Source organism: Sus scrofa, chromosome 1 (assembly GCF_054392235.1).
Source record: "Sus scrofa isolate SSC_HxYL_T2T_F1_AM1 chromosome 1, Sscrofa_HxYL_maternal_Yorkshire_Landrace_v2.0, whole genome shotgun sequence".
NCBI lineage: Eukaryota > Metazoa > Chordata > Mammalia > Artiodactyla > Suidae > Sus > Sus scrofa.
In genome coordinates, this window is record NC_139383.1 from 108,483,544 (window position 1) to 108,507,654 (window position 24,111).

General features: G+C 45.1%; 1 long non-coding RNA gene across 11 annotated transcripts in view; it reads left to right on the forward strand.

The window, feature by feature from the left end:
- Window positions 1-1,036: 1,036 nt before the first annotated feature.
- Window positions 1,037-24,111, forward strand: part of LOC102158467 (uncharacterized) — a 273,514-nt gene continuing 250,439 nt past the window's right edge. For 10 of the 11 annotated variants that reach the window (XR_014808944.1, XR_014808946.1, XR_014808955.1 and 7 more), the window contains exon 1: window positions 1,037-1,150. This is a non-coding gene — a long non-coding RNA (uncharacterized LOC102158467). Of the gene's footprint in view, window positions 1,151-3,996; window positions 4,102-24,111 lie in introns of those variants that run through there. The other variant, XR_014808957.1, reaches the window with a different exon arrangement.

The following is a 24,111-nucleotide window of genomic DNA, read 5'->3' on the forward strand; positions in this document are numbered from 1 at the left end:
GCAGAAGATGCCTGCTTGAAAGTCGGAAAATACGGCCCTTGCTATAAATCATTATTGTTAACCTAAACACTATTCCTAGTTAAGGTTTGAAGTAATTTGACCGCCGCTTCGCTTTTGCACCCCTGCTTATGCATGCGCACCCCCTCCCAACCTGGATGTAAGTTTGCCTTTATAAATGTGGTCCATTTCTTTGTTCGGGGCTTCACGCTCAAGCCACTTTAAGGCAGTGTGTGGCCCTGGCCAGTATAAAGACTCCTAATTTGTTTTTTCCTGTGTTGGAGTGGTCTCTGTTCTTTTATGACCCAACAAAATAAGTACATGAAAAACCAGGTGCTATATGGAGCATGCCATTCTCCCCTCCTGTGACCTGTGCCAGCAAGGATCTGGGAAACGGAAAGCCCTTCAGTGTTTCAAGTAAGTTTGACATCAAAGACAGTCTGTAGGGCCATAGAAATATAATGCAAATCACATATGTGATTTTAGGTTTAAAATAAGTACAAAGAGGAGTTCTCCTGTGGAGCAGTGGGTTAAGAATTCAGTGTTGTCACTGAAGTGGTTTGGGTTGCTGCTGTGGTGCAGGTTCACTCCCTGGCCCAGGAACTTCCATATGATGTGGGCATGGCCAAAACAACAACTAACAAAAACAAAAGCATACAAAGAAACAGGTGACATTCATCTTAGTAATATATTTTAATTAACCCAATATATTTAAAATATAGCTTTAGCCTGTAATCAATATAAAATTATTCTCAGGATATTTGACATTTTCAGACTGGGTCTTTGAAATCTGCATGTAACTTACAGCACCTCTGTATTCCTGCCAGCCCCAGCTCAGGTATTCAGCATTAGCCCACATGGGTCTAACAGCTGCCATGCTGGGGAGAACAGCTGGAGAGTGTGGGCTTTTTGCCAGAGATGACTCAGTGGAAGGCTCTGGATAACTCAGGGGCCTGGGGCTGGAGGAAGGTCGATGGAAAGAATTCCAAGGTTGCCCAGTCCAGGCTGTGATTAGGTCACAAAAGCACAGAATGTGCTTGAATAAATGAATACGGGGCTGTGCGCTCTGCCCTGGGAGGCTATCCTCCCATCACCCCAAGAAAGGTCAAGTGCCTTCACTGCGGCCGCAAAGTGGACACGGAACTGGATGGAGGTGAGGATGGGGGACAGGGAAAGGGCTGGCACGGCTCTTTGTGTGATTGCCTGTTGTCTCTGCCCAGGTCTTTCTTTGCGCCTCCCTAGTCTTGTTGTGAGCTCTTTGTCTGTCCCAGCCCTGGATGTTGGGGTTCTTCTTCCTTCCCGAGCCTCCTTCTCTCCCCACGCTATACGTGGCTCTCTTCTTACGGCACCAGGTCCTTCCATGGGCTCCTGCTCCAGCCCTGAGACCTCCCTGAGCTCAAATCTCCTGCATGAGGTCCAGAGTCTTCTCAGCATCTCCACGTGGGTCTCCCATCTCCTTCCTCCGCATGCCAGCTCCCCCACACACGTACCCTCATTCAATTCCCTGAGTCAGAAACTTGAGAACAAAATGTGACTTCTTCCCACTTCCAAATCACTACCAAACCTTGTTAATTCTGTCTCCCAAATATCTACTGAATGTCAAGAGATATTTCTTACTGAATTGTTGCAAAGCATCCTATTTGGTTCTTCTCTGTCTAATTTTGCCCCCGCCCAATCTGCCATCCAGCCTGCAGGCAGCATATCTTTTGCAGGCTTAAGTTCTATCCTGTAATCTTGTTGCCTTAAACGCCTCCATCAGTCACCAGTGTCTTTGGATGAAGTCCAGGGTGTCCCCCAGCTCACCTCTGAGACTCATCTCTCTCTACTTCTACCCTTGCCCTGTGTAGTGGTTTGAATCAGCGCCCCCTCACTCCCTGAATTCATGTCTGCCAGGAACATCAGAATGTGACTTTATTTGAGATAGGGTCTTTGCAGATGAGATTATTTTATTTTATTTTTTAATTAAAAGATTTTTTTTTAATGACCATACCCACAGCATATGGAGTTCCCGGGGATCAGATCTGAGCCACAGTTGCGATTTATGCCATAGCTGCAGCAACAACAACCCCAGATCCTTTAACCCACTTTGTGCCAGGCAAAGGATCGAACCTGCCTCTCTGCAGCAACCTGAGCCATTACAGTTGGCTTCTTAACCTACTGCACCATGGTGGGAACTTCTGCAGATGGAATTAGAGATGGAGCTGAGTTCATTCAGGATTAGATGGGCCCTAAATCCAACGGTAATTGTCCTGATGGGAAGAAGAGACACAGAAAGACCCATTGAGAAGAAGCAGAGACGGGAATTGCGTGGCTACAAACATCAAGGATTTCGGGGACCCCCCCAGAGGCTGGGAAGAAGCAAGGAGGCGTTCTCCCCTAGAGCCTTCACAGGGGAGTATGGCCCTGGAGATACCTTGGTTTTGGACTTGTAGGTGGCAAAACTGTGAGAGGATACATTTCTGTTGTTTTAACTTACCGTGTCGGTGGTAATTTGTTACGGCCGCTCTAGGAAACCAAGGCAGCGTTTCTGTCTCAGCTGCAATGAGCAGGCACTTGGATTTCTCTGTATTTGCTCCTCCTTCAAGGCTCTTCTGCTGCCCTGCCTGCCTTCCCCTTCAGCCTGACTCCTGGGAGTCTCTTCATGTTATCGGATGAGTTAGGTGTGTCCCCTCTGTATCCCCAGACCACATGGCTCTCTGTGTACTAACCGCCTCTCTACTCAACTGGGAGCCCTGTGACAGGGGCGTTTTAGGGGCACAAGTGTTCTCCCTTCAGGCTCTGACAGTACCCAGCCTGCAGCAAATCCTGAGCAGGCATTTGTGTGGTGACTCAATGCTAGTTCCTCTGTGAAGCATTATTCTTTGTGGGTATATTTTCTAGTTATTCTGGCAAAAGCCTTGATTTATTTATAATATTATTAGTATTTATTTTCTTTCTTTCTTTCTTTCTTTCTTTCTTTCTTTCTTTCTTTCTTTCTTTCTTTCTTTCTTTCTTTCTTTCTTTCCTTCCTTCCTTCCTTCCTTCCTTCCTTCTCTTTCTTTCTTTCTTTCTTTCTTTCTTTCTTTCTTTCTTTCTTTCTTTCTTTCTTTCTTTCTTTCTTTCTTTCTTTCTTTCTCCTCCCTCCCTTCCTTCCTTACTTTCTTTCTTTTATTTCTTTCTATCTTTCTCTGTTTAGGGCTGCACCTGAGGCATATGGAGGTTCCCAAGCCAGGGGTTGAATTGGAGCTACAGCCGCCAGCCTACACCAGAGCCACAGCAATGCAGGATCAGAGCCACATCTGCAACCTACACCACAGCTCACTGGCAACACCGGATCCTTAACCCACTGAGCAAGGCCAGGGATTGAAACTGCAACCTTATAGATCCTATTCGGGTTCGGTAACCACTGAGCCACGAAGGGAACTCCAGTCTTTATTTTCAATTCAAGGCATGGAAACCAAGGCTGAGGGCCTCCTGGGGCTGACCTGAGAGGCATCAAGGCTTATTTACAGGACTTGCAGTCAACAGGAGTTTGGAAACTTATTTGGGGGCAATACACGGCTTGGCTGTCAATGCTGTATTTTTCACTGCTCCAGGTCCAAAATTCAGACTTTGCTGATGAACGTGCTTTTTTTTTTGTTTTGTTTTTGTTTTTGTTTTTTTTTTGTTTTTGCTTTTTTATTGCCACACCTGTGGCATATGGCGTTTCCCAGGCTAGGGGTCTAATTGGAGCTACAGCTGCCGGCCTTCACCAGAGCCACAGAAACGCAGGATCTGAGCCACATCTGCAACCTACACCACAGCTCATGGCCAGGGATGGAACCCACAACCTCATGGTTCCTAGTTGGATTCGGTTCCGCTGCACCATGACGGGAACTCCATGAATGTCCTTCTGACACCAAGTGGGAAACAGTGCTGGTTAAGGTGCTGGTAATTATGGGGATGGGGGTGGGGTGGGGTGTGTGCGCAGAGCAAGGCTGAGGGAGGAGCTCCAACCGGAAGTCCAAACATGAGGAAATACTTGGGACAGTGCTCGCTTGGGATTACCAGGCGGAGGAGCTGCGCTCCAAGTTAGGAAGCCTTGGAGGAGGCCAGTCTTCCCTGCTGGACTGCTTTGTGATGGCGGTAAGTCCTTACGTGTCTCTCAGGCAATCATCACCACCTCCAGACCAACTGAAATGGAATTCTTAGGGGAAGGGCCACGTCTGTGTTATTTATGTTCATGTATTGTCATTTTTATGTTTTGGGCATGCCCTGGACATGCAGAAGTTCCCAGACCAGGGATTGAATTCGTGCCATAGCGGTGACCAGAGCCATGGTGATGACAACACCAAATACTTAACTGCTAGGCCACCAGGGAAATTCATCCATGTCTGTCTTTTTAAAGGTCCCCTAGGAGGAGCTCCCATTGTAGCTCAGTGGTTAATGAACCCAACTAGTATCCATGAGGACGCAGGTTCAATCCCTGGCCTCGCTCATTGGGTTAAGGATCTGGTGTTGCTGTGAGCTGTGGTATAGGTCACAGATGTAGCTCGGATCCAGTGTTGGCTATGGCTGTGGAGTAGACCCCTAGCCTGGGAACCTCCATATGCTATGGAACTTCCATATGCTGCGAGTACGGCCCTAAAAAGACCAAAAAAAAAAAAAAAGATCCCCTGGGAGATTTGTGCACAGCAAGAGTTGAGAATCAGTGGGAGGACAGGGAATCTGAGAGCCTTGGGGTGCTTAGATAGAAGTGGACCCCAAGAGGGTAGAAAGTGAAGATGGCTAAGCTGCAGAAGATGAAGACAAACTTGGCCCTGGGTTGGGTGGGAGTGGGGCCTGTCCAGCTTTTATTAGGAGAACCTTCCCAGAGACTTGTCCCCTGGGCCTCGGTGAACCATTACACCCACCCAGCTCCCTTCCAATCGGCTCCCTCCCCCAATAGGAGCTCTTTCTCAAGTGCTGTCACCCAGCCCTCACCTTGGCCCCAGGCTCTGCTGTTACTGGACACCTGGCCCTCATTTCTATTGTCTGTCCCCTATCTCTTTCCCTGATCTCCCTGGAGGCTGAACTCCTTCAGCCTGAGTTATCATATTACCATCATCTTAATTCTTCTGCTCCTGTACGTTCTGTCTCTGATGCAGCTTTCCTGCCCTGGAGAGCTAGGTGGAGTCCTATAGAACAAAGAGTGTGGGCCTCAGAGGTCTCATACCTGTAAGGGTTGGCGTTTATTGGCCACATAATTTTGAGCAAATGATTAACCTGGCTGCCCAGCCTCCATTTCTTTGTCCATAAAGTGGGAATAATAATACTTTTCTCTTGGGGTTGTTGTTAATAGAGAAGGTGAAGCAATATGTAGAAGGTCCTTGACATCTAGTAGGTGATCAATAAATTCATGGTGATTAGCCAAGCAACTGGATAATCACTACCCTAATCATAACTGAGATCAGGGAGCACTTGCTTATTTTCTCTCATAATGCAGTCAGCCTGTGGGGTTTTATTAGCCTTATTTTGCAGTTATGGAAAACGAGGTTCAGACAAGTTATCGAATCCTCCCAAGGGCCACATCTAGGGCTGATCTGAGGATGTCTCACCATAGAGCCTCCACTTTCTCTACTCCATAGCTCCTTGGATGGATATGACAGGCATAGGGACAACTGTTTTGTCTCTGCTCTTGTACTGAGAGCACAGTCTGTGGTTCAACAGGCTCTGTCCAGGGTTTTTTTTTGTTTTTGTTTTTGTTTTTAACAGAATGCAAGCTTGGCGAGATGGTTCTCTCATCTGCCATGTTTGGCTGTGGGCTCTGGTCTTTGGCAAAGGTGCGGGGCTGTGTCATGTTTTGGTGTGTTCTCTTGCTTATTGCACATGCAACTCCCTAGCTCCTGTCACGGGGTGAGAGTGGGACGGGCACATAGCCTCTGCCTCCTTTTCCCTCCTGGTCCTTTCTGTGCCTGACATCAGGGCTGCCAGTATGGTCTGGAACATCCTTTTTTTGCAGCAGTCCATGCTGTCACATTGTCTTAGGGCAGGGGTGGAGAAGAGGTGGAGGGAGACCGAGGAGGGGGAGGGATGGGATTGGGAGTTTTCTGACATGGGGAGAGAGGAACCACATGTGCTTCTGCTCAGGCTGGTCTGGGGCCACATGATGGGGGCTGCCAACTGGAGGATCCCATTCAGAGTCTGGGAAAGGTCTCTGAGGGCCTCTGGGGCTGGATTCAGGCTGATGCTGGGGCTTTGTCCTGCTTCCCTACAGGCCCTGGTGGAAGTGTGTGACATTGTTCAGCTGCTCTGTCTAGGCTGGGGCCTGGCTCCCTGGGCTAGGAATTCAGTGACACTCTCAGCATTCTCTGATCTGCCCCCACCCCCGCCCAGGTTTTGGTCATAGTGGCAGAAATGATTTCTGTTTTTTGTTTCCACCTTCAGATTTTATTTAGAACATGAAAGCTTTACCTTTGCAACTCCACTGGTGTCACCAACCTTTGTTTTATTCCCCATTCCCTGGCTGTGTCACCTGGTGCAGCAGTATCTGGAGGAAAGGGGGTGTCCCAGCTCTGCCTCTCACAGCTCACCTCACCCAGCCCTCAGCCCCCAGGGCTCCGGGCACTTCCTAGGCTGTCAGCCTCTCTGCTGTCAGGAGACATGCTGGCTTGAAGCTGCGAAGAGTGGAGGCTGAGAAAGTGGAAAACACACCCCTCTTAGGCTTGAGGGAGGCTGCAGGGGTGGGAGGGTGAATGAAAGTTGAAGGGGAGTAAGACAGGATCCAGAAATGCCTCCGAGGGCCCCTTAGGAAATTCTGTCTTAATAGGGTGGGCTGATGGGGTGTGCGAAGACTGCATGGTCATTCATTACCATCACTACCTCTGATGTATCTGTGCTTGTCTGGGAGCCCCATGGTTTACTCAGTTTTGCCCTGTGGCCTCCACCTCGCCTGAGTTCCACCTAAGTTTGCCGACTGGATTGACTACAGAAAAAGGCCCTCAAGTGAGCACCTTAGCCAGGAAAAATGATGCCTTCAAGATTCTGGTGCAAAGCAAAGAACTCTTATCTGACCTGGGCTCTTGCCCTGAAATGCAAATGATGTCAAAATTAAACGGATCTATGGCAACAGAAATATTTTGTCATACATTGACAGGAACCCATTCCTAAAAAAAAAGCATAAAACCTTTATCCACATGAGATAAAGAAGAGTTGACTCTAAGATAGTAATCTAGTCCTAATATATGAATTTGCCAATGATTTTCCACAACAGACTTGCCTGAAAAATTAGGTGTGCTGCAAATTTTGTCCCTACCCTGTGACGCTGCAAACTTTGTCCCTGTGGCAGCTTGATCTATCTTCGTGTCTTTTTCAGCTTCAGGAAGTAGGTCAAAAGTAGGGGAATCAGGTCAGTAACAAAGACTGTGAGGTGTTGGCTAGAAAGTGGAGGCTGGGGGGTGGGGGGTATTTACTGCAGAAGAGCTCTGATACCAGGATTTACTATGTGGGGCCACTTCTCTCCTCCACTGGGGCGGCTGGGCCTCAGGGACAGGTGCTGGGCCAGACTCTGGTGGAGTCTGAGAGATGGCACCTTCGACCTGGGGAGAGCTGCAGCAGGGAAGAGGGAGAGAGGGTCCCTGGACCTGTGGTTTCCTGGGTGCCCAGGTGCACAGGCACTTCCGTTTTGATGACTCATTAACCCGGGTGGGGCTGGGGCTGTGCTCAGCCAAGGTTGACTTCCTTCCAGAGGAATGTACTTGCTCTGGGCCGACTGGCCTAAGAATGACAGGCAAAGAGTCAATGACATAGGACTCTTAAGAATCTAGACAATCTCCCCATTACACAAGCAGACAGACCAAAGCTGGGGCTTCTGGATGTTCCCATTGCGGGAACCTGGCATTGCCATGAGCTGTGGTATACGTTGCAGATGCGGCTTGGATCCCATGTTGCTGTGGCTGTGGCTACAGTTCCAATTCGACCCCTAGCCTGGAAACTCCCATATGCCACGGGCGCAGCCCTTAAAAAAAAAAAAAAAAAAAAAAAAAAGCTGGAACCAAGGCAGCAGTTTGGACTTAACCTTTTTCTTGGATTAATCTGGAATAACTCCCTCTACCCTCCCTTCCCTCAAATACGCTAGAATCTAGAGCCCTGATACTGCTGACATTATGGGTCGTATAGCTCTTTGTGGTGGGGGTGCATTGTAGGGTGGTGAGCACCATCCTTGGCCTCTACCCACTAGATGCCAGTAGTACCTCCTGAATTGTGAAAAATGTCCCCTAGGGGAGAAAACCACCCCAACTGAGAACCACTTGTACAGTACAGATATTTCAAGCCTTTATTTATTTATTTGGCCACAACATGCAGCAGCTTGATGTGGATCTCAGTTCCCAGACCAGGCACTGATCCCGGGCCACAGTGGTAAAAGTGCCGAATCCTAGCCACTAGACCACCGGGGAACTCCCCAGGTACTTCAAATCTTTAATGCCATGAGTTAAAGTCTCAGATTTCATATCAGAGGCCTGATTTGGATTAAAGGTCCAATTCAGAATGAGGAAATGGTGACAGGGTCCAGCGAACTGTGTGATGAGCGGGGCATGATGAGACCATTTCTGCAGTCAACTGGTTCCACGGCCTTAGGGCAGACTCCCATGTCCTTTTGGAGCCTTAGACTCGATAACCCCCAGTATAGCAAAATAGCAGTCTTCTAACCATGCAGCTGTGCTCTGAAGGTGAGGGTCATAAAATGCCAACCAGATTGGGAGTTCTTTGGAGAAATTTGAGCCATGATAAGGCCAGCGCTACCTTCTTACTATCCTTTTACTGGAGCTGTGGTTAAATTGAGCCTGGCAATTTATGGAGACTGTACAGGCAAGATCTGCACGAGGAACCTGATTTCAAATACTCTGTCCCAGAGTCCCCACACACCTGTGAAATATCCCAGGAATCCCACAGTTGTGTTTCTCAGTCTGCCTCTCCCTCCCCAGGGGGCAAGGGGAGCTCTTGGGTTGGACCTCCTGTGTTGCTTTTGGTTCCCTTCCCTGTGAGGTACAGCCCAGCAGTGAGGCCGGCTGGGGCTCTGCTCTCCTGTTATGGCCGCTGCGCAGGAGCCCTGTGGTCACAGTATATCAGCTCCAGCAGCAGCCCTGTGGCTGCAGTGTATCAGCTCTAGCAGCTCTTTTACTGGGTGAGAAACCAGGCGAGCACCCAGAGTTGGAGAACTCCGGTTTATTACGCCGGCTGGCTCAGAGGAGATCGCTCTCCAAAGTCTGAGCCCCAAAGAAGGTTTTCACAAGGTTTTATGGGCTAGTTCTTCCAGGTCTGTGCTTGGCAGGACAGACCAGAGTGAGGTCAGGCAAGGTAGCAGATGCAGAAGCAAGTTTATAGAAGCAGATGCATGGGGGAGGCGTGGTTAGGGGCAGTTGGCTGGACTTGGCTTAGTCATCATGGCCAGGGTCTCCCCTTTCTACCTCTTATCGGAACATTTTCTCCTTCACTCTTGAGTTGAGGGACCATGTGACAAGGATTGAAAAAGGGCAAGAGACACATCCTGTGTCCTCTAAATACTCAGAGCCGGACATTCCTTACATTGCAGACATTCTTGCATGAAATGGATCAAGAGTGGATGGAAAAGTGCTTTATCATGAGTCAAGAACCTAGAGTTCTGGTCCCAACTTTGCTACTTCCTGTCTCTGGGTCTTGCTTTTGTTATGTGTAACAGGAGAGAGCTGGACTAGGTGGCCTTTAAGTTTACTTTGTGCTATGGCATTCTCTAGCTCCTGGTAATATCTGCAATTCTTTCTTAAAATTTTTTTAAAAAGGAGTTCCAGTTGTGGTGCAGCAGAAACAAATCCAACTAGGAACCATGAGGTTTCGGGTTTGATCCCTGGCCTCACTCAGTGGGATAAAGTTCTTGCGTTGCCTTGAGCTGTGGTGTAGGTCACAGACATGGCTTGGAACCATGTTGCTGTGGCTGTGGTGTAGGCTGGCAGCTGTAGCTCTGATTGGACCCCTAACCTAACCTGGGAACCTTCACATGCCATGGGTGTGGCCCTAAAAAGAAAAAAAAAGTTTTTTAAATTAAAATATAGTTGATTTACAATGTTGTGTCAGTTTCTGTTGTATAGCAAAATGACCCAGTCATATATACATTATTTTTCTCATAGTATCTTCTGTTATCATATTCTATCCCAAAGCTTGCATATAATTCCCTGTGTTATACAGTAGGACCTCATTGCTTATCTATTCTAAATGTAAAGATAGGGATGGAGTAGGCAACACAGGTAGGTGTAGAAGTCCCAATAAGGGACCATAGATAGAGAGAGAAATATAGGGGACTTTTGGAGATCGCTGTAAGTTAATACCTGCTCAAGAAAGCCATCAGAACAAGGCAGGCTTGCTTGACTAGTGGATGCGTGAGATATGCCTCAGGTCATTAGGTGAGGGATGGAATGAGGCCTGCATTCAAGTTCAGACCTAGGGCAGCAATTTGAGGACCACCCTTCTGCTGATTTGAATGAGCACCATGACCTGTGATGGGATACCAAGGAGGAGATATTACTCAAAGAAAGAGGAAGAGGCAGTCTTTTCTGACCCCCACTCCCCTTGGATGATAAAACTATAGCCCACCTGATCCTTGGGCAGAGCCTGCTTGCCTGCCCGCTTGGATCTCTCACAAGCGTCCTCTCTTAATAAATCTATTTCCTGCCTATCACTTTGTCTGTTGCTGAATTCCTTCCACACAGAGGCATAAAGAACCTGAACCTCAGTAAGTCCAGACCCTGAGAGATTGATTCTAATCTAAAACTGTGGGTTTAAGTCCCAGTCTGGGTTTTGGCTGTGTTCGAGTGCTGGCACGTGGGTTCCAGTCCCAATCTGGGTTCTAACTAAGTTCAGGCCATTAATGCTATCAGTTTCAGTAATAGTTTACATCTACTAATCCCAAACTCTCAGAGCATCCATCCCACTCTCTCCTCCCTCTTGGCAACCACAAGTCTGTTCTGTATGTCTGTGAGTCTGTGTCTGTTTTGTAGATAGGTTCACTTGTGCCACATTTTAGATTTGTCCACAATTCTTGAACAGCCTTCAGTACACGATTACTGTGGGCCTGCAGTTTAGGCTGATGGTATCCTCTAAGATGTCAGATTCTGAAGCCAAGTGCTTCAACCATTACAGCTTTGGGCCAGACTCTAGGGATCTGAATCCTTATGAGCTGTGTGCTTTTTCTCAAGTTATTTAAATATTTAGTTTCTTCATCTATAGAATGGGCCTAATCACAGTACCCAGTCCTAGAATGAGTACGATTCTTAGAAAAATGCCTGCCACAGAATACATTCTCAATATGTGTTAGTCATTAATCTTATCACAATATGGTTCGATCAACATCCCCGTAAAGATATGAACAAAATGCTGGGGAGGCCTAAGTGGGGAGTGTTACCTCAGCCCAGGGAGACTTGTGTGCATGTATCTCTGTGGCTTTAAGGAAGGAAAAGACTCAGAAACCAGGAGCATTCAAGGAAATCTAGGTACCCAGCAGCCTATGTGGCTTCACCGGAGCCTGTGGGTTGTCTTCCAGAAGTGGGGAAATTGGATCCCAGTGTGTTCCTTCCAGTGTGGCCTGGGTCCACGTTCTCTTGAAATCACTCCTGGCTCATGGAGGCAGGAACAGCTGCTTTCAGGGAAAAATCAGCTGTATGTTGAAGTGATGGAATTTCCTGGCATTTTAATTGTTTATGGGGAACAAATGGCCAGCAATTCAGAGAAATACTATCTACTACTGGTTCAAAAGAAACTTGAAATTTATGTACAACCCCGGCAAATACAAAGCCAGAACTGGTCTTGTACACCCAGGCACAACTCAGAAACATCACATCTGGAGAACTGATAGAGATGACCCTAATTATAGGGTACCCGGGAATTAAGCCTGGGCATTGGTACCATGGTTATTAATGAATCCTAAATTCTTCTTGGTCTTTGGCTTTTTTCTGAGCCTTCTGGCATTCACATAGAATGTAAGTATAAAGTGCCCAGATGATTCAATGGAGACAATGTAGTCTTTTCAACAAATGGTGCTGAGATAGCTGGATATCACATGTGACAGCATGAAATTGGACCCTACCTCACACCATATGCAGAAATTAACTCAAAATGGATCAAAGACCTAAATGTATGTGCTAAAACCATGAAACCCTAAGAAGAAAATATAGGAGTATTTGTAGCCTTTGATAGTTGCATAACCTGGTGAATATGCTAAAAATTGCTGAATTGTACACTTTGGAAGGATGCATTTTGTGGTTTGTGAATTATACCTCAATAAAAAAAAATGTAGCTATCAAGTGACAGCTTTCTCCCACTGCCTGCCACATTTTCCCACTTGTTTTCTAGTCTTTTTCACCTGTATTAATTCAAGCCAAGTATTTCTGTTCTGTACTTTGCAGTTAATACTTTTTAATATGGTAGAAATTTATTTTGTCCCTGTTGCATTTCATCTTGTTGTTTTAGTCTATCTTACAGAATCTTATGTAATTCTGGCATATGAAAGACTGTGACATCTTCAAGTTATTTTTTATCTATAATATTATCTATTTCACTAAGGCTTTTTGTTTTGTTTTGTTTTTTAGGGCCACACCTGTGGCATATGGCAGTTCCCAGGTTAGGGGTGGACTTGGAGCTGTAGCTGCCAGCCTAAGCCACAGCCACAGCAACTCCAGATCTGAGCCTCATTGCTGCGATCTAGACTACAGCTCACTGCAATGCCAGATCCTTAACCCACAGAACGAGGCCAGGGATCGACCCTGCAACCTCATGGTTCCTAGTCAGATTTGTTAACCACTGAGCCAGGACGGGAACTCCAGATATGGTATCTTATTATCTCTCTTTGCAGGTGAGTAGATTTTTTCCCCCATCATTACTTGTTAAGGGTATAAACTTTATAAGGTCTTGGCTCTATGTGGGAATTACAGCTCCAGTGTATGCTTTCCTCAGCTCAGCTCCTATCTCTGTTGGTGGCCATTAAATCTGAAGCTCACTGAGTCTCAGGACTGGCAGCCCTCCTGTCCCACCTCCACCCACATCCTCCAAACAACCACAGCACCAGCTCTCATTTTCTTCTTTGGTTTCATTTTTCTTCTTTTTCTTTTTGGTTGCAGGATTTTACAGAAGTTCCCAGGCTAGGGGTCACATTGGAGCTATAGCCACTGGCTTACACCATAGCCACAGCAACACTGGATCCTTAACCCACTGAGCAGGGCTAGGGATTGAACCTTCGTCCTCAAGGATACTAATTGGGTTCATTGCCACTGAGGCACAACGGGAACTCTTGGATTTTCCTTTTTTTTTTTTTTTAAGTAAAATCTCAGTTAATATGTTTGAAAAGATATTTATTATCTTTAATCTAGCATTTCTAGGTGTTTTTATAGAAGTAAGATTTCTAAGTTTTTGAATTTGCTGCACTACCAGAAATGTACATACCTATGATAAAATTTCTACCTATTAAACTGGCAAAGATTTAACAAGGGCATATGTGAAAGTGAAGGAAGGACCTATATGCAAATGATGGGAATCTAATTTGGTACAGCAAATCCTGAGGGAATTTGGCCATGTTATCAAAATCGTGAATACTTTGCATGCCTTTTATTCAGGTAGTTCCATTTCTAGGGATTTGTCCTATTGAAATCATCATGGATATGTGTAAAGTTATAGCTACAAAGATGTTTGTTATAGCATAGCATTTCCTAAAATTATAAAGTGTCTAAATATCCAAGGAAAGAAAAAAAAAAGAAAAAAAGGAAAAAATAAAGAGGAAGTGGAAGCACTTGTGTCAGGAAAATAAATTTCTGAGAAATCTCCAGCAAAAATGCTTGGAGTGCCTGGGTCAGACCACATCTCCTAGCCATCCTTAGTTATAAAGGATACTGGGAAATGTAGAATTTTATTTGGGTACAAAACTAAGTTTTTCTTTTTCGTATTTTTGCCTTTTATAGGGCCACTCCCATGGCATATGGAGTTTCCCAGGCTAGGGGTCTAATCAGAGCTGTAGCTGCTGTCCTACACCAGAGCCACAGCAACTCGGGATCGGAGCCGCGTCTGCAACCTACACCACCCCTCACGGCAATGCCGGATCCTTAACCCACTGAGCAAAGCCAGGGACTGAACCCGCAACCTCATGGTTCCTAGTTGGTTCATTAACCACTGGGCCAAGACGGAAACACCAAAACTAAGTTTTTCTTAATAAGAAAGAAGGGAAGTTCCTGTTTATATCTATCTATCTATCTATCTATCTATCTATCTATCTATCTATCTATCTATCTATATCTTTCTGTCATCTCTCTACCTCTAGAAGGATAGACATCAAGTTCATTTGATGGTCATTTCTAGTTGGTAAAATTTTAATGATAATTTTTACTTTGTTTTTTTCATATTTGATATTTCAAATTTACTTTCAGTAAAGCTGTATTATATTTATGAAAAGAAAAAATCATTTAAAAGAGATTACAATTGTTAACAATGGCATGACCCACGGTGGGGTGAGACCAAAACCAGGTGCGGTGCTAGAGAAGTAGTGCTTCCAAAACATCTCAGGTGTAAGGGATGAAGAAAGTTTATGGAGATGTAGCTATTGCAGTTTGTAGGGAATTCTGGCTGTTCTTGTTGGATTGTTGCTTCTTTGGCTTTTAATTTAAGGAGAGTCAAAAATGTCTGACATTTTTCACAAGACTAGAACAAAAAATTTTTAAATTTGTATAGAAACGCAAAAGACACTGAATAGCCAAAGCAAGCCTGAGAAAGGAAAACAGAGCTGGAGAAATCGGGCTCCCTGGCTTTAGAATATTCCACAAAGCTACAGTCAACAAAATAGTATCATACTCATATAAAAACTGAAATATAGATCAATGGAACAGGATAGAAAACCCAGAAATAAACTTATGGTCAATTAACCTACAACAAAGAAGGCAAGAATAGAAATTCTTGCTGTGGCTCAGCAGGTTAAGAACCCAATGCTGTCTCTATGAGGATGCAGGTTTGATCACTGGCCTTACTCAGTGGGTTAAGGATCTGGCATTTTTGCAAGCGGTGGCATAGGTTGCAGATGTGGCTTGGATTCTGTGTTGCCATGGCTGTAGGCTTGGGCCTGCAGCTGCAGCTCCACTTGGACCCCTAGCCAGGAAACTTCCATATGCTGCAGGTGTTTCCATAAAAAAAATGGCAAGAATATACAATGGAGAAAAGACAGTCTCTTCAATAAATGGTGCTGAGAAAATGGATACATGTTAAAGAATGAAATTTGAAAACTCTGTAACACCATACACAAAAATAAACTCAAAATGGATTAAAGACCTAAATATAAGGCCAGATACTACAAAACTCTAAGAGGAAAACATAGGCAGAACACTCTACATAAATCACAGCAATATCTTCTCAGATCTACCTTCCTAGAGTAATGAAAATAAAAACAAAAATAAACAAATGGGATCTAATTAAACTTAAATGCTTTTGTAATACCAAAGAAAACCCTAAACAAAACCAAAAGACAACCCACAAAATGGAAGAAAAAACTTGCAAAAGAAACAGCTAACAAGGGATTAATCTCCAAAATGCACAAACAGCTCATGCAGCTTAATATAAAAAAAGAAAAAACAAAAAGCAAAAAACCTATTCAAAAAAAAGGGCAGAAGATCTAAACAGACATTTCTCCAAAGAAGACATGCAGATGGTCAAAAATCATATGAAAAGATGTCCAACATCACCAATTATTAGAGAAATGCGAACCATAGCTACAATGAGGTATCACTTTATACTAGTCAGAATGGCCATTATTAGTGAGTCTACAAATCCTGGACAGGGTGTGGAGAAAAAGGAACCCTCCTACACTGTTGGTGAGAATGTGCATTGGTACAACCACCATGGAAAACAGTATGGAGGTTCCTCAAAAAACTAAATATAAAACTACCATATGATTCAGCAATCCCACACCTAGGCATATATCTGGAGAAAATCATAATCTGGAAAATACATGCACCTCAGTGTTCTTTGCAGCACTATTTACAATAGCCAAGACATGGAAGAAACCTAATGTCCATTGACAGAGAGAAGGACAAAGAAAATGTGATACAAATTTACAATGGAATATTACTTAGCCATAAAAGGAATTAAATAATGCCATTTGCCTCAACATGAGTGGAGCTAAAAGTTATCATACTAAGTGAGGCAAATCAGAGAAGGACAAATACACTATGATATCTCTTACATGTGGAGTCTAAAAAAATACTGCAAATGAACTTATTTATAAAACAGAGACAGACTCACAGATTTTGAAACAAACTTACAGTTACCAAAGGGAAAAGTTAGTGGGGAGAGACAGATTGGGAGTTTAGGACTGGCATATGCCCACTGTTGTGTATGGGATGATTGGGCTATATAGCACAGGGAACTCTACTCAATATTCTGTGATAACCTACATGGGAAAAGAATCTGAAAAAGAATGGATATGGGCACATGCATACCTGAATCACTTTATTGTACAACAGAAATTAATACAGTAGTGACAATAATGACTATAAATAAACTATATGTCAATAAAGTTTTAAAAAAGGGAAAAAAATGCTACCCGATGTCTTAAAGGTGCTTCCTATAACCTTGTTGGAATTTTTTTATAGGGCAGGAGATAGGACTCTGCAGCCCTTACAGGCAGCCCTACCTGTGGAGAGAGAATAGTTCGAATATGTGTAGATTTGGCTAAAACCCAGGTAGCTCTTTGACCCTGGGTCTGACTTCCTCTTTCAGCTCTTTTTTGGTTGATAATGTTCTAAGGTCTTTGCATAGAATCCAGCCTCAGAAAGCAGCAGAGATAGAGTTACCCTTGTGGCTCTGTGGGTTAAGAATCCAACATAGTGTCCCTGAGGATACAGGTTTGATCCCTGGCCTCGCTCATTGGGTTAAGAATCCCATGTTGCTGCAAGCTACAGCATAGGTCGCAGATGCCACCTGAATCCAGTGTTGCTGTGGTTGTGGTGTAGACCACAGTTGTGGCTCTGATTCATCCCCTTGCCCAGGGACCTCATGCTACAGATTCAGGCTTAAAAAAAAAAAATATATATATATATATATATATTGGAGGTGTCTTCCCTAAGAGGAGCTTAAAAAAAAAAAATATATATATATATATATATGGAGGTGTCTTTCCTAAGAGGAGCTGGCCATGTGGCTATTAGCATCATAGCAGCTGCCTGGGCTTGAGTCTCTGGCTATAGAAAGAGAGACACAATATGCTAGGAATTTAAGAGAAACCACAGTTTATCCCCTTTACCTGGGAATCTGCTGTTGCTGCTGCTGGGTATCATTTACTGTGTATCAACTGTATTTTCTCTTAAAACCACTTCACAAGGTGGGTATTCATTTTATAAATAGGAAGACTGAAGCTCAGATGGGTTGAGAAACTTGTCTAAGAGCACACAGCTAGGACAGTAGGAGAGACGTGACCACAGGTTGTCTGGTTCCAGAGTCTAAACTCATAATCATTGTTATTCTGCTGACCAACCAAATGTCTTGCTCTAGACTGTCCTAATTTTATAATTTTTAAGTCCCATGTCCTGAGAAACCCCCCAGTTCCAGGCAAACCCAAATGGTTGGTCACTCTATCTGCTCTCCTTTCTTTCCTCCAATCCAAATCCAATAAAAATTTATTTATTATTTATTTATTTTTCTTTTTAAGGCTGCACCTGTGGCAAATGGAAATTCCCAGGCTAGGGGTCGAATTGGAGTTATAGCTGCTGGCCTATGCTGCAGCCACAGCACGCCAGATCCAAGCCATGTCTGTGACCTACACCAAAGCTCATGGCAACACTGGATCCTTTAACCCACTGAGTGAGGCCAGGGGTTGAACCCGTGCCCTCATGGATACCAGTTGGGCTCATTACCACTGAGCCACGATGGGAATTCACAAATCTGATCAGAGTTCAATGCTCACTTCCAGTCTTGTCTCTTCTCAGGCCTCCTGGACCTCCCAGCCCCCTCTAGGAACTCCTTCGGGATTCAGTTCTCTCCCACCGAGGACTCAGTCCTGGCTGTGTTCTTTACACGTGATGCCTTCAAAGCTCACTTGGCTGCCAAGGAGGCCAAGTATTTTCCATAAGGCCCAGGGCAACACTGGGCACGTAATTAGTACTAAGGGAAAAAAATCCTAGTGGAATTAATGAGTGAATAAATGATTAACATCACCTGGAGCAAATGCTTACAGAGTATTTGCTGTGAGCAGGCACTGATAGGTGCTGCAGGAAGTAAATCAGTGAGTTTTAACTAAATGAATCACCGAGTAATGAGAATAACTGAATTGCAGTCCAGGGTAGAGGCTTGTGCTGTCGGTGATGTCAACAAAGATTAACCAAAGCCTGATGGCTGTGATGGCAGCAGTGGTACCCTCAGAAGCAACACCATTCTGCTTCAGTATGTCCTATAGTTTTGTTTTCATTTTAGGACCACTTCTGCGGCATATGGAATTCCCAGGCTAGGGGTCAAATTGGAGCTGCAGGTGCAGGCCTACACCACAGCCACAGCAATGCCAGATCCGAGCACCATCTGCAAACTATGATGCACATGCATATCCTTAATTCAGTGAGCAAGGCTAGGGATCAAACTCACATCCTCAGGGACATCATGTCAGTTTCTTAACCTGCCGAGCCACAATGCGAACTCCAGTATGTCCTGCAGCTGACAAACCTTCTCACTCCCATGATCTCATTCCTCTGCTGCCTTGAAGATGTGAGAGATAAGGAGAGGAGACACGTATAGCCCCATTTTATAGACCAGGAAAGTGAGTCAGAAAGATGCCTCAAGTGAATGATCTAAACCCAAGATCACGTCCTGGGGATCCAGAGCCACACTAAGTCTACTGTCGTATTTTGTGGTTTGCATAACTCTCTAAACAATTGAATCACATGACAACATTGAAAGACTGGGAGACGTCACATAAAAGTCCAGATTTCTGGCTTCTCTTGACCAAATGTAAGATGTGATATCTCTGGTTGTCACTTTAGAGGAGGCACTGGCTCTCTGGTTCTCTCATTTCCAGATGAGAAATGCTACCTGAGGCATCACAATAAAGAGACCAGACAGTAAAGAAAATCTCTCCAATGCCAGAAGGCACGTGGTTATAAGCAGCCTTAGGACCCCCAACACTGTCCTATGTTCCAAAGCATCAAGAACACATATAGGAGGAATGGCCACATCTACCAAGAATCTGCCCACCCCTTCCCCTCCAGGAATCTAGATCTTGTCCTTGCTCCTTCTCTGTTGTTGTTGTCTCCCTGCCCACCTAATTCGTCAACTCAAACCAAACTTGATTTTCCTCAGTTAAAATTTTTTTTTGCTTTGGCTGCTCCCAAGGCTTATGGAAGTTCTCCGGGCCAGGGGTTGAATCCGAGCATCAGCTGCAATCTACACCTTGGGTGCAGCAAGGCCAGATCCTTAACCCACTGCACCTGGCCGGGTATCAAGCCCACCCCTCAGCAGAGATGCAAGCTGCTGCAGTTCAATTCTTAATCCTCTGCCACAATTAACCTTATCCTTCAGTTAATGGCCACTCCATCCTTACAATTGCAAAAACACCTGGAGTCATTCCTAACGCTGTCATACCCACCTGGGCAAATCTTGGCTGTGGCTCAGAGAGAGATCCTGAAGCTGCCTACCTCTGCTGTCCACTGCAGGAGCCTCCTAACTGTCCTCTGGGTTTCCACAACTGCCCTCCTGCTGTCTACTCCCAAATGCTGCTGTGAAGGGATTCTGTTACACTGCAAATGAGATCACGGTCTTCTGCTCACACCCTCTACAGTTTGCCAATAGAGTAGATCCATCGTCCTTGATGTAGCCCCTGGCTACTCCAGCCTCCTCTCCACCTTTTTCCTCTACCTGCATGCTGTTCCATCCCTGCTCCTCCTACCTTCACCTGCTGATCTTTGAATACAGTAAGTGTATTATAGCCTGGGGCGCTTAGACTTGGTGGTGATTTCAGTCACCTAAGGCTGCATAACAGCTCACCCCAAAACATAGTGGCTTAAAACAATAATAATCATTATCTCTTATGGTTTCTGGGAGATAGGAAACTAGGAGTAGCCTAGCTGGGGGGGTTCTGGCTCATGGTATTGCACAAGATTACAGTCCGAGGTCGGCAGGGGCCAAGTCATCTGAGGCTTGATTTGAATGGAGAATCCACTGCCAAGGGGGCTCTCTTACGTGGCTGGCAGTGCTGGCTGTTGGCAGGAGGTCTCGGTTCCTCTCCACGTGGACCTCTCCATGGGTCTGCAAGAGGATGTCTTGAGAACATGAAAGCTGGATTCCCTCGGAGTAAAAACCAAGAAGCAGGTGGAAGCCGCAATGCTTTTTACACCTCAGCCTCAGACGTCACATACCATCACTGCTATTGGATATACAGAGCTGCACAAGTGTGTGAAACCAGGAGGCAGGGATCAGTGGGGCTAGCTTGGAGGAGGAGTCTTTTCCTGGGGTGCATTTGTTGGAAGAATGAAATCTTACCTCTTTGAAAACACTTAATCACATGATATCAAGGGCATATACTATCGAAATGATTTAGCCCTGATGATGCTGACCTTGATCACCAGGTGGGGTGGGTTTGTCAGGTTTCTCCTCTGAAGTAACTGGGTTTTTCCCTGTTGGCATTCTGTACTCAGCGGACAGAGAGTGCAGCTCACACTGTGAGGGGGTGGAGAGTTATGCTCCGCCTCCCTGAGGATGGAGTATTTGCATAATTTATTTGGAATTCTTCTGCACGGGAGATTGTCTTTTCTCCTTCATTTATTAACTTAGTGAATCACTTATTTATATCACCACAAACCCATGGATAATTATTTTATACTTTGGGTGGCAATGTAATCCTATTTTATTTTCTTGCTCAAATTGTTGTAACTTTGACCCCTGGGAGCTCTTTCAGCCGGCTTCTCTGCCTCCTTAAACATATCCCCATCAATGCATATGGGTTTTTAAAAGATTTTTTTGAGCACTTCCTTCTTTTCTCACACTACAAGATGTTGCAGGATCATCTTGTGTATTTCTTGCCCCAGTCCTAATGTCTTTAAAGAGCCCTGGTTCTTTTTACTGGAGAATGGTATTAGAAACCAAGATCTGTCAGAGTTCCTGTTGTGGCTCAACAGGTTACGAACCTGACTAGTATCCATGAAGATGCCAGTTTGATCTCTGGCCCCACTCAGTGAGTTAAGGATCTGGCCTTGGTGAGCTGTGGTGTAGGTCGCAGACGAGGCTTCGATCCTGTGTTGCTGTGGCTACATCTGCGATTCGACCCCTAAACTTCCATAGACCACAGGTGCAGTCCTAAAAAAAAAAAAAAAAAAAAAACCAAGATCTGTAAATACACTTTAGGAACTTCCATTTGTCTCCATTTCCTCAGGGACTACACTTGTCTAGCCATCACCTCTGTTTGTGGCAACCTGACACCAGCCAGCGTGATACCACCCCCCTCCACATTTGCTCTGCTCCGTCTTCCTCATCTGTTCTTCCTACTGCAGGCAGCAGCATCGTTCTAAGTCATCAATCTGTTCATGCCAACCTTTTAATGGACTCTGTGGCTCTCAGGCTAAACTTCACACTCCTTTTCACCCTTCTTGACCTGGCCCCTTTCCACCCTCCAGCCTTATAGTTTCTCCTTGCCCCAATTTGGAGGCTGTGCTCCAGACGCACTGAAACTTTTCTGTATTTCTGTGTCTTTACCTACATCCATATAGGACTTTCCCGCTGTGGAGAGACAAATTCCTGGCCTAATGACTGTTACTATGTTAAAATGTCTTTTTCTCCTTTCTCTTGTTTGGAGTTGAAATATAAAAGGCCCCCTGTGATACGAAAATTACATATTTGGTCTTTTCCTCCGGTTCCTGGCACACAGCTCCTAAATCCCTTGGAATTTCCTGAGCAATAGGATTGTCTTTTGTTCAAATGAGGGCACTTCTGGTGGGCCCCTGGCTGGCTTCAGGATGGGGGCTGGTGACCAGAAAGACCAAAGCAGGATTAAAGGGTTCAGACTTTAAGCCCTGCCTTCCCATCTCCAGGGAAGGAAGACAGGCTAGAGATTGAATTAATCACCCATGACCGGTATCAGTCAAGCCTGTATGATGAAGTTTTCACAAAACCCCCTTAACAGTGGGGTTTGAAGGGCTTCTGGGCTGGTAAGCACGGCAAGGTGCTGGGAGGGCGGGTAAGGTGCCTGGGGAGGGCATGCAGGCTCTGTGCGCCACCCCCACCCCTTGTCCTGGGCACCTCTTCCATCTGGCTGCCCCTGAGTTGTTCCCTTTACCCGTAAACATAAAGAAAGTGTTTTCCTGAGCTCTGTGATCTGTTCTCGCAAAGTACTGAAACTGAGGAGGGGGTCATGAGAACTGATTCGTAGTGGGTGAGTCTGAAGTATGGGTGCAACCAGGACTTGTAACTGGCATCTGAAGTAGGGGTGTCTGTCAGGACTGAGCCCTCCACTTGTGGGGTCTGTACTGACTCCAGCACTTAGTATCAGAATAGAATTGGACATGATGGAAGATTATATGAGAAAAAGAATATTTATATGTATATTTATGTGTGGATATGTATATTTATATATATCAATGACTGGGTCACTTTACTATATAGCAGAAATTAACAGAACGTTGTAAATCAACTACATCTTAATTTAAAAAAATTTAAGGAGTTTCTGTTGTGGGTCAGTGGTAACAAACCTGACTAGTATCCATGGGGATATGGGTTCGATTCCTAGCCTAGCTCAGTGGGTTAAGGACCTGGCATTGCTGTGAGCTGTGGTGTAGATTGCAGATGCAGCTCGGATCCTGCATTGCTGTGGCTGAGGTGTGGGCTGACAGCTGCAGCTCTGATTCCACCCCTAGCCTGGGAATTTCCATATGCTGCCGATGTGCCCCCCTCCCCCCATAAAAAAAGGAAATTTAAAAAATTTAAAAAGAATTGAATTGGATTTCAGGAGCCCAGCTATCTGGAGAACTTGTTGGTGTGGGAAAATTTTGGTGTCATATATTTCGTGTCAGAAATGTTGAGAGTAAGATAGTTGCCCCCCACCCTCTGCTAATCTAATGCACTGTGGGCCACACTCCATGCTGTGCTCTAGAAATGTGTGTGCGTATGCATGTGCTTTGTGCATGTGTATGAGATGTGTGTCTCATACATGTGTGAATTGTGTGCTAGTAGTACATGCGTGTAGGCCTGTGTGTATGTGTGTGTGTTTGTTCTTGCCTTTTATTACTTTGTAGTTGTGGTTCCTGCCTCCCCACGTCGACCCTGTGTTCCAGGGGACCTCCTTCTGGTCCTAGCACCTGGGCACACACTTGCAACATAGCAGATGCACAAATGTTGGTGTTTAAGTATTAACGGTATGAATAACTAAACCAAAAAAATGAGTAAACATAAGGTGGAATGAATGAATGGATGCATGAATTGTTTGTATCTTTCTTATTTGCCGTCAGAGTCAGAAGTGGTTTGCAAATGCTGAAAATTTGAACAGTGAGTTGAACCGAACTGAGTTTTAAATGCTGGTCAGCCATCTGCTAGGGACAAAAGTGGTTTTCACACAGTGGTGGCACTAACGCCCCTGTCTCCACAGCACCCTGATGGAGAGGAAGGATCACATGCAGTGGGTATGGGCTTCTTGGGAAAGTGAGATTTTCTTTGTGCCTGAAGTGCCCAGAGTGCCTAAGGTGCATTCAGGTGCTTATTTTGGCTTACCTGGCATTTGGATTGCCCAGGTGGCACTTTGAGAAGGTGAGGGAGGCTGTGGGAGACGGTGGAGCACAGCCTGGGCTGGAGCCAGGAAGGAGTGTGGCCTGAGGGACGGGATGGGCAGCAAGGAGGGATGTGCCCTGGACACTGATTCTGAAGCACCTTGAATGCCAGGCTGAGGAGCCTACAGAGAACACTTTAAAAAGAGATAGTCAAAGAAATCCTTTATCTTTTATTACAAAGCAATAAATGTTAATTATAGGAATACCATAAAATATAGAAAAGAATACATACGCAAAAATCACAAGTTAGCTTGTTACCTAGAGAAAGCAATTGCTAACATTTTGATCTTTTTTTTTTTTTTTTCCTTTTTATAGATGAACATGTGGCATACAGAAGTTCCCATGATGGGGGCTGAATCGGAGCTGCAGCTACTGGCCTACA